Source organism: Pseudophryne corroboree, chromosome 2 (assembly GCF_028390025.1).
Source record: "Pseudophryne corroboree isolate aPseCor3 chromosome 2, aPseCor3.hap2, whole genome shotgun sequence".
NCBI classification, from domain to species: domain Eukaryota; kingdom Metazoa; phylum Chordata; class Amphibia; order Anura; family Myobatrachidae; genus Pseudophryne; species Pseudophryne corroboree.
The window spans coordinates 425597891-425610269 of record NC_086445.1 but is presented as its reverse complement, the minus strand read 5'-3'; the positions used below and the strand labels follow the sequence as shown (position 1 = coordinate 425610269).

The 12379-nt window shown below is 46.8% G+C and overlaps 1 protein-coding gene across 27 annotated transcripts in view; it reads left to right on the top strand.

The window, feature by feature from the left end:
- The window catches only part of ABI3BP (ABI family member 3 binding protein), an 860645-nt gene that overhangs the window by 78258 nt on the left and 770008 nt on the right, over positions 1–12379 (top strand). Inside the window, exon 1 of one of the 27 annotated variants that reach the window (XM_063953555.1) lies at positions 1423–1444. The exons of the other annotated variants lie outside the window; for them this stretch is intronic. The gene's annotated coding sequence lies outside the window, so the exon portion shown is untranslated. Of the gene's footprint in view, positions 1–1422; positions 1445–12379 lie in introns of those variants that run through there. 27 annotated transcript variants of the gene reach the window in all.

Below are 12379 nucleotides of genomic sequence, written 5' to 3'. Positions count from 1 at the left end.
CGGTGTTTGTGTCGGCCACTAGGATCGCTTATCTTACTCACACAGCTACCTCATTGCGCCTCTTTTTTTCTTTGCGTCATGTGCTGTTTGGGGAGGGTTTTTTGGAAGGGACATCCTGCGTGACACTGCAGTGCCACTCCTAGATGGGCCCGGTGTTTGTGTCGGCCACTAGGGTCGCTTATCTTACTCACACAGCGACCTCGGTGCAAATTTTAGGACTAAAAATAATATTGTGAGGTGTGAGGTATTCAGAATAGACTGAAAATGAGTGGAAATTATGGTTTTTGAGGTTAATAATACTTTGGGATCAAAATGACCCCCAAATTCTATGATTTAAGCTGTTTTTTAGGGTTTTTTGAAAAAAACACCCGAATCCAAAACACACCCGAATCCGACAAAAAAAATTCGGTGAGGTTTTGCCGAAACGCGGTCGAACCCAAAACACGGCCGCGGAACCGAACCCAAAACCAAAACACAAAACCCGAAAAATTTCCGGCGCTCATCTCTAGTGATAAGTGCAAGATGATAACGCAACAGCCAATCATCTCCTAAGGTTTAATTTCATACCTCCCAACTTTTGCCTTCTTGAAAGAGGGACATCCGCGCGGCGAAGCCGCACGCGCTCCCGAAAAGGGGGCGTTGCCTACGAAAGGGGGCGTGGCTTCTCGGGAGGACCCGCGATCGCGAGCCACGCCCCCGTTTTCGTCACTGAGGGGGCATGCCCAGCGCTCTGTGAGCTGCTGGCATGCCCCGTCTCCCTCTGTCTCCAATGAATAGACGCTGTGCACATGCGCACAGCGTCTATTCACCACTGCTCTGCTAAGCAGGGCAGCGAGAGACGGAGCCTCCCAACTGCCCCCCCACCGCGGGACACTGCGGCCCGCGGGTGGGACAGCGGGACAGTCCCCAAAAAACGGGACTGTCCCGCGAAAATCGGGACAGTTGGGAGGTATGCAATTTACATATTGGAGCTGATTGGCTGGTGTGTTTATCACATTGCACTTATCACTGTTTTATCACTTCCTTATGCCTTCTCCAGGTTAATACATCTGCCCCCATATTTGATGAATAGGCCCCTTAGAATGCTATCATCTTTTGATTTGCTTGTTTTCTCACCTTATCTATAAAAGTTCTGCACTTTGTACATACATATCTCTGGTACAGTGAGTTCTATACATCAGTCAATATAGTCTGGCTCATACATCACTCCATTCTATGCGCGTGAGATTCCAATAAGGCAGTTGTTTTTTGTTTTCGTGTTTACAGTGTAGCGGCCAGTGCCATTATAAATAAAGTTAAAATGAAAAAACAAACAAACAGCAGTTTGATGAGTGACAGTTGTAGCTGTTGGGAGGACAGAGCTGACGATGCCACTGAGCAGAGATGAGGCGCTGAGAGAGGGAAGACACAAAAGCAGAACTCTGACCTAAGCAGCCGAGAGAGAGTAAGCAGAGGGGAGATAAAGCAGTGGGAGAGCTACAGAAGTAAAACCAAGTCAAACTAAGAACATAAATGAATTATCCATTGGCATATATCTGTAATAGGGGCAAGGTGTGCGGTGCACACAGTCCCCACACCATACACCTGCACCCATGTTAACTCTCCGGAGTCCCGCACCAGGAGCATGGAAAAATGCTGGAAAAATGGCGAGGTAGCCATTCTTTCAACATTTTACGCGTGAGCTGTAGGGAAATTGGGAAAATGTCTGCGCATGCCGAATAGACTCTAGCACACTGCTATTGGTGCTCAGCACTGCCGGCAAACAGCTAGAGAGGAGGGGTCCTGGACGGCTGCACGTGGGCCTCTTCCTCTCTTAATACACCTCTGGAAATTTCTATATACAGGTTGAGTATCCCATATCCAAATATTCCGAAATACGGAATATTCCGAAATACGGACTTTTTTGACTGAGAGTGAGATAGTGTAACCTTTGTTTTTTGATGGCTCAATGTACACAAACTTTGTTTAATACACAAAGTTATTAAAAATATTGTATTAAATGACATTCAGGCTGTATGTATAAGGTGTATATGAAACATAAGTGAATTGTGTGAATGTACACACACTTTGTTTAAAGCACAAAGTTACAAAAAATATTGGCTAAATGACCTTCAGGCTGTGTGTAGAAGGTGTATATGTAACATAAATACATTCTGTGCTTAGATTTAGGTCCCATCACAATGATGTCTCATTATGGTATGCAATTATTCCAAAATACGGAAAAATCCCATATCCAAAATACCTCTGGTCCCAAGCATTTTGGATAAGGGATACTCAACTTGTATTGATATTGTTACTATTAGTGATGAGCGGGTTCGGTTTCTCGGAAACCGAACCCCCCCGAACTTCACCCTTTTTACACGGGTCCGAGCCATACTCTGATTCTCCCATATGGCTCGGTTAACCCGAGCGCGCCCGAACGTCATCATCCCGCTGTCGGATTCTCGCGAGATTCGGATTCTATATAAGCAGCCGCGCGTCGCCGCCATTTTCACTCGTGCATTGGAAATGTTAGGGAGAGGACGTGGCTGGCGTCCTCTCCGTTATTGTTGAACTTGATTGTGCTGTGCACTATTGCTTAATTGTGGGGAGGGCTGGGGAGCAGCTGTATAATATAGGAGGAGTACAGTGCAGAGTTTTGCTGACAGTGACCACCAGTATATGTTGTCTGCCTGAAAAACACTCCATATCTGTGCTCAGTGTGCTGCATATATCTGTGCTCACACTGCTTAATTGTGGGGACTGGGGAGCAGCTGTATTATATAGCAGGAGTACAGTGCAGAGTTTTGCTGACAGTGACCACCAGTATACGTTGTCTGCCTGAAAAACACTCCATATCTGTGCTCAGTGTGCTGCTTTATTGTGGGGACTGGGGACCACCAGTATAATATTATATAGGAGGAGTACAGTGCAGAGTTTTACTGACCAGTGACCACCAGTATATAATATATAGCATTACGGTACAGTAGGCCACTGCTGTACCTACCTCTGTGTCGTCATCAAGTATACTATCCATCTAGATTCTATACCTGTGGTGCATTTCAGTTGTGCAGTTTGCTGACACAGTGACCACCAGTATATATAGCAGTACGGTACGGAAGGCCACTGCTGTACCTACCTCTGTGTCGTCATTAAGTATACTATCCATCTACATTCTATACCTGTGGTGCATTTTAGTTTTGCAGTTTGCTGACACAGTGACCACCAGTATACTATATATAGCAGTACAGTATGGAAGGCCACTGCTGTACCTACCTCTGTGTCGTTATTAATTATACTATCCATCTACATTCTATACCTGTGTTGCATTTTAGTTTTGCAGTTTGCTGACACAGTGACCACCAGTATACTATATATAGCAGTACGGTACGGAAGGCCACTGCTGTACCTACCTCTGTGTCGTCATTAAGTATAATATCTAGTGATGAGCGGATTCGGTTTCTCGGAAACCGAACCCCCCCGAACTTCACCCTTTTTACACGGGTCCGAGCCATACTCTGATTCTCCCGTATGGCTCGGGTAACCCGAGCGCGCCCGAACGTCATCATCCCGCTGTCGGATTCTCGCGAGATTCGGATTCTATATAAGCAGCCGCGCGTCGCCGCCATTTTCACTCGTGCATTGGAAATGTTAGGGAGAGGACGTGGCTGGCGTCCTCTCCATTATTGTTGAACTTAATTGTGCTGTGCACTATTGCTTAATTGTGGGGAGGGCTGGGGAGTAGCTGTATAATATAGGAGGAGTACAGTGCAGAGTTTTGCTGATCAGTGACCACCAGTTATCCGTTCTCTGCCTGAAAAAAAACGCTCCATATCTGTGCTCAGTGTGCTGCATATATCTGTGCTCACACTGCTTAATTGTGGGGACTGGGGAGCAGCTGTATTATATAGCAGGAGTACAGTGCAGAGTTTTGCTGACAGTGACCACCAGTATACGTTGTCTGCCTGAAAAACACTCCATATCTGTGCTCAGTGTGCTGCTTTATTGTGGGGACTGGGGACCACCAGTATAATATTATATAGGAGTACAGTGCAGAGTTTTGCTGACCAGTGACCACCAGTATATAATATATAGCATTACGGTACAGTAGGCCACTGCTGTACCTACCTCTGTGTCGTCATTAAGTATACTATCCATCTACATTCTATACCTGTGGTGCATTTTAGTTTTGCAGTTTGCTGACACAGTGACCACCAGTATACTATATATAGCAGTACGGAAGGCCACTGCTGTACCTACCTCTGTGTCGTCATTAAGTATACTATCCATCTACATTCTATACCTGTGGTGCATTTTAGTTTTGCAGTTTGCTGACACAGTGACCACCAGTATACTATATATAGCAGTACGGAAGGCCACTGCTGTACCTACCTCTGTGTCGTCATTAAGTATACTATCCATCTACATTCTATACCTGTGGTGCATTTTAGTTTTGCAGTTTGCTGACACAGTGACCACCAGTATACTATATATAGCAGTACGGAAGGCCACTGCTGTACCTACCTCTGTGTCGTCATTAAGTATACTATCCATCTACATTCTATACCTGTGGTGCATTTTAGTTTTGCAGTTTGCTGACACAGTGACCACCAGTATACTATATATAGCAGTACGGAAGGCCACTGCTGTACCTACCTCTGTGTCGTCATTAAGTATACTATCCATCTACATTCTATACCTGTGGTGCATTTTAGTTTTGCAGTTTGCTGACACAGTGACCACCAGTATACTATATATAGCAGTACGATACAGAAGGCCACTGCTGTACCTACCTCTGTGTCGTCATTAAGTATACTATCCATCTACATTCTATACCTGTGGTGCATTTTAGTTTTGCAGTTTCCTGACACAGTGACCACCAGTATACTATATATAGCAGTACGGTACGGAAGGCCACTGCTGTACCTACCTCTGTGTCATCATTAAGTATACTATCCATCTACATTCTATACCTGTGGTGCATTTTAGTTTTGCAGTTTGCTGACACAGTGACCACCAGTATATATAGCAGTACGGTACGGAAGGCCACTGCTCTACCTACCTCTGTGTCGTCAAGTATACTATCCATCCATACCTGTGGTGCATTTCAGTTGTGCGCAGTATATATAGTAGTAGGCCATTGCTATTGATACTGGCATATAATTCCACACATTAAAAAATGGAGAACAAAAATGTGGAGGTTAAAATAGGGAAAGATCGAGATCCACTTCCACCTCGTGCTGAAGCTGCTGCCACTAGTCATGGCCGAGACGATGAAATGCCATCAACGTCGTCTGCCAAGGCCGATGCCCAATGTCATAGTAGAGAGCATGTAAAATCCAAAACACAAAAGTTCAGTAAAATGACCCAAAAATCAAAATTAAAAGCGTCTGAGGAGAAGCGTAAACTTGCCAATATGCCATTTACGACACGGAGTGGCAAGGAACGGCTGAGGCCCTGGCCTATGTTCATGGCTAGTGGTTCAGCTTCACATGAGGATGGAAGCACTCATCCTCTCGCTAGAAAAATGAAAAGACTTAAGCTGGCAAAAGCACAGCAAAGAACTGTGCGTTCTTCTAAATCACAAATACCCAAGAAGAGTCCAATTGTGTCGGTTGCGATGCCTGACCTTCCCAACACTGGACGGGAAGAGCTTGCGCCTTCCACCATTTGCACGCCCCCTGCAAGTGCTGGAAGGAGTACCCGCAGTCCAGTTCCTGATAGTCAAATTGAAGATGTCAGTGTTGAAGTACACCAGGATGAGGATATGGGTGTTGCTGGCGCTGGGGAGGAAATTGACAAGGAGGATTCTGATGGTGAGGTGGTTTGTTTAAGTCAGGCACCCGGGGAGACACCCGTTGTCCGTGGGACGAATATGGCCATTGACATGCCTGGTCAAAATACAAAAAAAAATCAGCTCTTCGGTGTGGAATTATTTCAACACAAATGCGGACAACAGGTGTCAAGCCGTGTGTTGCCTTTGTCAAGCTGTAATAAGTAGGGGTAAGGACGTTAACCACCTCGGAACATCCTCCCTTATACGTCACCTGCAGCGCATTCATCATAAGTCAGTGACAAGTTCAAAAACTTTGGGTGACAGCGGAAGCAGTCCACTGACCACTAAATCCCTTCCTCTTGTAACCAAGCTCCTGCAAACCACATCACCAACTCCCTCAGTGTCAATTTCCTCCTTACCCAGGAAAGCCAATAGTCCTGCAGGCCATGTCACTGGCAAGTCTGACGAGTCCTCTCCTGCCTGGGATTCCTCCGATGCATCCTTGAGTGTAACGCCTACTGCTGCTGGCGCTGCTGTTGTAGCTGTTGGGAGTCGATCGTCATCCCAGAGGGGAAGACGGAAGACCACTTGTACTACTTCCAGTAAGCAATTAACTGTCCAACAGTCCTTTGCGAGGAAGATGAAATATCACAGCAGTCATCCTGCTGCAAAGCGGATAACTCAGGCCTTGGCAGCCTGGGCGGTGAGAAACGTGTTTCCGTTATCCACCGTTAATTCACAGGCAACTACAGACTTGATTGAGGTACTGTGTCCCCGGTATCAAATACAATCTAGGTTCCATTTCTCTAGGCAGGCGATATCGAAAATGTACACAGACCTCAGAAAAAGAGTCACCAGTGTCCTAAAAAATGCAGTTGTACCCAATGTCCACTTAACCACGGACATGTGGACAAGTGGAGCAGGGCAGACTCATGACTATATGACTGTGACAACCTACTGGGTAGATGTATTGCCTCCCGCAGCAAGAACAGCAGCGGCGGCACCAGTAGCAGCATCTCGCAAACGCTAACTCGTTCCTTGGCAGGCTACGCTTTGTATCACAGCTTTCCAGAAGAGGCACACAGCTGACAACCTCTTACGGAAACTGAGGAACATCATCGCAGAATGGCTTACCCCAAATGGACTGTCCTGGGGATTTGTGACATCGGACAACGCCAGCAATATTTTGCGTGCATTACATCTGGGCAAATTCCAGCACGTCCCATGTTTTGCACATACATTGAATTTGGTGGTGCAGAATTATTTAAAAAACGACAGGGGCGTGCAAGAGATGCTGTCGGTGGCCCGAAGAATTGCGGGCCACTTTCGGCATTCAGCCACCGCATGCCGAAGACTGGAGCACCAACAAACAGTCCTGAATCTGCCCTGCCATCATCTGAAGCAAGAGGTGGTAACGAGGTGGAATTCAACCCTCTATATACTTCAGAGGATGGAGGAGCAGCAAAAGGCCATTCAAGCCTATACATCTGCCTACGATATAGGCAAAGGAGGGGGAATGCACCTGACTCAAGCGCAGTGGAGAATGATTTCAACGTTGTGCAAGGTTCTGCAACCCTTTGAACTTGCCACACGTGAAGTCAGTTCAGACACTGCCAGCCTGAGTCAGGTCATTCCCCTCATCAGGCTTTTGCAGAAGAAGCTGGAGACATTGAAGGAGGAGCTAAAACAGAGCGATTCCGCTAGGCATGTGGGACCTGTGGATGGAGCCCTTAATTCGCTTAACCAGGATTCACGGGTGGTCAATCTGTTGAAATCAGAGCACTACATTTTGGCCACCGTGCTCGATCCTAGATTTAAAACCTACGTTGTATCTCTCTTTCCGGCAGACACAAGTCTGCAGAGGTTCAAAGACCTGCTGGTGAGAAAATTGTCAAGTCAAGTGGAACGTGACCCGTCAACATCTCCTCCTTCACATTCTTCCGCAACTGGGGGTGCGAGGAAAAGGCTAAGAATTCCGAGCCCACCCGCTGGCGGTGATGCAGGGCAGTCTGGAGCGAGTGCTGACATCTGGTCCGGACTGAAGGACCTGCCAACGGTTACTGACATGTCGTCTACTGTCACTTCATATGATTCTCTCACCATTGAAAGAATGGTGGAGGATTATATGAGTGACCGCATCCAAGTAGGCACGTCAGACAGTCCGTACGTATACTGGCAGGAAAAAGAGGCAATTTGGAGGCCCTTGCACAAACTGGCTTTATTCTACCTAAGTTGCCCTCCCTCCAGTGTGTACTCCGAAAGAGTGTTTAGTGCAGCCGCTCACCTTGTCAGCAATCGGCGTACTAGGTTACTTCCACAAAATGTGGAGAAGATGATGTTCATCAAAATGAATTCTAATCAATTCCTCCGTGGAGACATTCACCAGCAGCAATTGCCTCCACAAAGTACACAGGGACCTGAGATGGTGGATTCCAGTGGGGACGAATTAATAATCTGTGAGGAGGGGGATGTACACAGTGAAAGGGGTGAGGAATCGGAGGATGATGATGAGGTGGACATCTTGCCTCTGTAGAGCCAGTTTGTGCAAGGAGAGATTGATTGCTTCTTTTTTTGGTGGGGGCCCATACCAACCAGTCATTTCAGTCACAGTCGTGTGGCAGACCCTGTCGCTGAAATGATGGGTTCGGTAAAGTGTGCATGTCCTGTTTATACAACATAAGAGTGGGTGGGAGGGCCCAAGGACAATTCCATCTTGCACCTCCTTTTTTTTTTTTCATTTTTCTTTGCATCATGTGCTGTTTGGGGACAATTTTTTTGAAGTGCCAACCTGCCTGACACTGCAGTGCCACTCCTAGATGGGCCAGGTGTTTGTGTCGGCCACTTGTGTCGCTTAGCTTAGTCACACAGCGACCTTGGTGCGCCTCTTTTTTTCTTTGCATCATGTGCTGTTTGAGGACAATTTTTTTGAAGTGCCATCCTGCCTGACACTGCAGTGCCACTCCTAGATGGGCCAGGTGTTTGTGTCGGCCACTTGTGTCGCTTAGCTTAGCCATCCAGCGACCTCGGTGCAAATTTTAGGACTAAAAATAATATTGTGAGGTGTTCAGAATAGATTGTAAATGAGTGGAAATTATGGTTATTGAGGTTAATAAAACTATGGGATCAAAATGACCCCCAAATTCTATGATTTAAGCTGTTTTTTAGGGTTTTTTGTAAAAAACACACGAATCCAAAACACACCCGAATCCGACAAAAAAATTTCGGTGAGGTTTTGCCATAACGCGTCCGAATCCAAAACACGGCCGCGGAACCGAATCCAAAACCAAAACACAAAACCCGAAAAATGTCCGGTGCACATCACTAATTACTATTCATCTACATTCTATACCTGTGGTGCATTTTAGTTTTGCAGTTTGCTGACACAGTGACCACCAGTATACTATATATAGCAGTACGGTACGGAAGGCCACTGCTGTACCTACCTCTGTGTCGTCATTAAGTATACTATCCATCTACATTCTATACCTGTGGTGCATTTTAGTTTTGCAGTTTGCTGACACAGTGACCACCAGTATACTATATATAGCAGTACGGTACGGAAGGCCACTGCTGTACCTACCTCTGTGTCGTCATTAAGTATACTATCCATCTACATTCTATACCTGTGGTGCATTTTAGTTTTGCAGTTTGCTGACACAGTGACCACCAGTATACTATATATAGCAGTACGGTATGGAAGGCCACTGCTGTACCTACCTCTGTGTCGTCATTAAGAATACTATCCATCTACATTCTATACCTGTGTTGCATTTTAGTTTTGCAGTTTGCTGACACAGTGACCACCAGTATACTATATATAGCAGTACGGTACGGAAGGCCACTGCTCTACCTACCTCTGTGTCATCAAGTATACTATCCATCCATACCTGTGGTGCATTTCAGTTGTGCGCAGTGTATATAGTAGTAGGCCATTGCTATTGATACTGGCATATAATTCCACACATTAAAAAATGGAGAACAAAAATTTGGAGGTTAAAATAGGGAAAGATCAAGATTTACTTCCACCTCGTGCTGAAGCTGCTGCCACTAGTCATGGCCGAGACAATGAAATGCCATCAACGTCGTCTGCCAAGGCCGATGCCCAATGTCATAGTAGAGAGCATGTAAAATCCAAAAAACAAAAGTTCAGTAAAATGACCCAAAAATCAAAATTGAAAGCATCTGATGAGAAGCGTAAACTTGCCAATATGCCATTTACGACACGGAGTGGCAAGGAACGGCTGAGGCCCTGGCCTATGTTCATGGCTAGTGGTTCAGATTCACATGAGGATGGAAGCACTCATCCTCTCGCTAGAAAAATGAAAAGACTTAAGCTGGCAAAAGCACAGCAAAGAACTGTGCATTCTTCTAAATCACAAATCCCAAGGAGAGTCCAATTGTGTCGGTTGCGATGCCTGACCTTCCCAACACTGGACGGGAAGAGCTTGCGCCTTCCACCATTTGCACGCCCCCTGCAAGTGCTGGAAGGAGCACCTGCAGTCCAGTACCTGATAGTCAAATTGAAGATGTCACTGTTGAAGTACACCAGGATGAGGATATGGGTGTTGCTGGCGCTGGGGAGGAAATTGACAAGGAGGATTCTGATGGTGAGGTGGTTTGTTTAAGTCAGGCACCCGGGGAGACACCTGTTGTCCGTGGGACGAATATGGCCATTGACATACCTGGTCAAAATACAAAAAAAAATCAGCTCTTCGGTGTGGAATTATTTCAACACAAATGCGGACAACAGGTGTCAAGCCGTGTGTTGCCTTTGTCAAGCTGTAATAAGTAGGGGTAAGGACGTTAACCACCTCGGAACATCCTCCCTTATACGTCACCTGCAGCGCATTCATCATAAGTCAGTGACAAGTTCAAAAACTTTGGGTGACAGCGGAAGCAGTCCACTGACCACTAAATCCCTTCCTCTTGTAACCAACTCCTGCAAACCACACCACCAACTCCCTCAGTGTCAATTTCCTCCTTACCCAGGAAAGCCAATAGTCCTGCAGGCCATGTCACTGGAAAGTCTGACGAGTCCTCTCCTGCCTGGGATTCCTCCGATGCATCCTTGAGTGTAACGCCTACTGCTGCTGGCGCTGCTGTTGTAGCTGCTGGGAGTAGATCGTCATCCCAGAGGGGAAGTCTGAAGACCACTTGTACTACTTCCAGTAAGCAATTGACTGTCTAACAGTCCTTTGCGAGGAAGATGAAATATCACAGCAGTCATCCTGCTGCAAAGCAGATAACTCAGGCCTTGGCAGCCTGGGCGGTGAGAAACGTGGTTCCGGTATCCACCGTTAATTCAGAGCCAAGTAGAGACTTGATTGAGGTACTGTGTCCCCGGTACCAAATACCATCTAGGTTCCATTTCTCTAGGCAGGCGATACCGAAAAATGTACACAGACCTCAGAAAAAGAGTCACCAGTGTCCTAAAAAATGCAGTTGTACCCAATGTCCACTTAACCACGGACATGTGGACAAGTGGAGCAGGGCAGACTCAGGACTATTTGACTGTGACAGCCCACTGGGTAGATGTATTGCCTCCCGCAGCAAGAACAGCAGCGGCGGCACCAGTAGCAGCATCTCGCAAACGCCAACTCGTTCCTAGGCAGGCTACGCTTTGTATCACCGCTTTCCAGAAGAGCCACACAGCTGACAACCTCTTACGGAAACTGAGGAAGATCATCGCAGAATGGCTTACCCCAATTGGACTCTCCTGGGGATTTGTGACATCGGACAACGCCAGCAATATTGTGCGTGCATTACATCTGGGCAAATTCCAGCACGTCCCATGTTTTGCACATACATTGAATTTGGTGGTGCAGAATTATTTTAAAAATGACAGGGGCGTGCAAGAGATGCTGTCGGTGGCCCGAAGAATTGCGGGCCACTTTCGGCATTCAGCCACCGCGTACAGAAGACTGGAGCACCACCAAACAGTCCTGAACCTGCCCTGCCATCATCTGAAGCAAGAGGTGGTAACGAGGTGGAATTCAACCCTCTATATGCTTCAGAGGATGGAGGAGCAGCAAAAGGCCATTCAAGCCTATACATCTGCCCACGATATAGGCAAAGGAGGGGGAATGCACCTGACTCAAGCGCAGTGGAGAATGATTTCAACGTTGTGCAAGGTTCTGCAACCCTTTGAACTTGCCACACGTGAAGTCAGTTCAGACACTGCCAGCCTGAGTCAGGTCATTCCCCTCATCAGGCTTTTGCAGAAGAAGCTGGAGACATTGAAGGAGGAGCTAAAACAGAGCGATTCCGCTAGGCATGTGGGACTTGTGGATGGAGCCCTTAATTCGCTTAACCAGGATTCACGGGTGGTCAATCTGTTGAAATCAGAGCACTACATTTTGGCCACCGTGCTCGATCCTAGATTTAAAACCTACGTTGTAACTCTCTTTCCGGCAGACACAAGTCTGCAGAGGTTTAAAGACCTGCTGGTGAGAAAATTGTCAAGTCAAGCGGAACGTGACCCGTCAACATCTCCTCCTTCACATTCTCCCGCAACTGGGGGTGCGAGGAAAAGGCTAAGAATTCCGAGCCCACCCGCTGGCGGTGATGCAGGGCAGTCTGGAGCGAGTGCTGACATCTGGTCCGGACTGAAGGATCTGCCAACGA